The sequence below is a fragment of the Lipotes vexillifer genome, unplaced genomic scaffold, assembly GCF_000442215.2.
Source record: "Lipotes vexillifer unplaced genomic scaffold, Lipotes_vexillifer_v1.1 scaffold889, whole genome shotgun sequence".
Classification (NCBI taxonomy): Eukaryota; Metazoa; Chordata; class Mammalia; order Artiodactyla; family Lipotidae; genus Lipotes; species Lipotes vexillifer.
The window spans coordinates 916,171-918,308 of record NW_006788335.1 but is presented as its reverse complement, the minus strand read 5'-3'; the positions used below and the strand labels follow the sequence as shown (position 1 = coordinate 918,308).

The 2,138-nt window shown below is 42.0% G+C and overlaps 1 pseudogene; it reads right to left on the bottom strand.

The window, feature by feature from the left end:
• The window catches only part of LOC103071398 (zinc finger protein 684-like), a 33,553-nt pseudogene extending 31,705 nt beyond the window's left edge, over window positions 1-1,848 (bottom strand).
• Between the last annotated feature and the right edge of the window lie 290 nt (window positions 1,849-2,138).

The window sequence follows — 2,138 nt, the reverse complement described above, 5'->3', positions numbered from 1 at the left end:
GCATTGGCAGGCGGACTCTCAACCGCTGCGCCACCAGGGATGCCCTAAACCATTTTTAAGTGTGCAATTCATTGGCATTAAGTACTTTCACAATGTTGTGCAACCATCGTTATAACAGATATAATTTTGTATAATGTGCATAGCATATATTTCAAACCCACGGTTGTACAAATTTCTTAAGCAATGCAGACATTTGTATAAATTGTGTAAAAATGATAAATTAGGAGCAGCGTACACATGCAATTATAGTCGGTCTGATGCCTTAATTATTCAATTTTTTCACAACTTCCTTGGTTTTACTGTAAAGTTGTCTGTAGCTCAAAATTTCCTGTAATCTTTGAAATAAAATTAGTAATATCACTTATAGAACATGAATTTCAGAACATGCTTTTCCACATTCAACTGATAGGGTTTTTCTCATGATGAATTCTTTGCTGTTTCAGTAAAAGGCTAATTTTAAGTTTTCCCACATTTAACAAAGCTCCCTTGTTTTTATGACTTCTTTGATGGAGATTGAGATGTGTCTTCCAGTTAAAAGATTTCCCACATGTGTTGCATTTATTTTGTTGCTCTGCTGTGAGTTGAGTAATGTTTAAGGAAATGTGATCTCTTGATGAAGGCTTTGCCACATTCAGTGCACCCATGGGATTTCTCACCTGTATGAATTCTCTGATGCATGATCAACACTGATGAGTCTGCAAAGGCTTTGCCACATTCTCTGCATCGGTATGGTTTCTCGCCTGTATGGATTCTGGAGTGTTTATAAAGGGATGAGCTGTACTTGAAGCTTTTTCCACACTCCCTACATTCAAGTTGAGTTCTCGGGTGTGTGCCATTTCACGTGCTGAGTAAAGGAGGAGTTTCAGGTGAATGATTTCCCACATTGACCACATTCATAAGCCTTCTTTCCAGTGTGGAGTCTCTGATGGACCACGAGTTGTGCTTTATGCGTAAAAGCTTTCCCACAATCACTGCACACAAAGGGTCTCTCTCCACTATGAATTTTTTGATGAGCTGCAAGGTGTCCCTTACTGTTAAAGGCTTTCCCACAGTCACTGCATTCAAAGGTTTTTTTTTTTTTTCCTTGTATGCTTTTTTCATGTCTAATGAGATGAGACTTCTTTTTTTTTTCCTTTTTTTTTTTTTTGCGGTACGCGGGCCTCTCATTGTTGTGGCCTCTCCCCTTGCGGAGCACAGGCTCCGGACGCGCAGGCTCAGCGGCCATGGCTCACGGGCCCAGCCGCTCCACGGCATGTGGGATCTTCCCGGTCCGGGGCACGAACCCGTGTCTCCTGCATCGGCAGGCGGACTCTCAACCACTGCGCCACCAGGGAAGCCCGAGATGAGACTTCTTTTGGAAGGCTTTCCCACATTGACTGCACCCAAAGTTTTTTTTCCCTTCTGTGCTTTTTCCATGTCTAATAAGACACAACTTGTTTCTGAAGCCTTTTCCACATTCCTTGTATTCATAAGAGTTTTCTCTGATATAACTTTTATTCTAACTAAGAAAGTATAAGTTAGGTTGCAAACATTTTCCATTTGATTCACACTTATGTTGTTTTTGTCTTGAAGAAATAAAATTTATACTCAGATTACAATTTTGGACTGTCTCGTTAGTCAGTGTTTTCTTGAAGGTGAACATACCTTGGTTCAAAAATTTGTCTTTGCTTCCTTCTCCTTCCTGTTCCTCTAGCTCATCATCAGGTAAGCAGATAACTTCCACTGAGATGAGGTTTCTAAAGTTCTGCACATCATGTTCCAATACAGCTTCCTCTGAGCACATCCCAGCAGCTGCCACTCCTCCAGGGTGAAGTCCACGGCCACATCCTGGAATGTCACTGATCCCATCCTGTGGCCCTAGGTTGGCTTTTTGTAGATTTTAACCAGGGCCGCTGGAAACTGAAACAGGCAGGAATACACAAGAGGGACCCTCAGGTTCAATTACACAGCCTTCAATTTTGCTTTCTTCACATGAACTGAGAAGCTGATCTCTGCTCTCCACCTGTCCCTCAAGCCCTTCTGGCTCACCCGCCGCTCACTACCGAAACACCCGGGATTCAATTTTGACTCTGCCACTTATTAGCTCTGAGATATTAGGCAAGTCCCTTAACCATTTTAAGATTTACTTTCTTTATTCA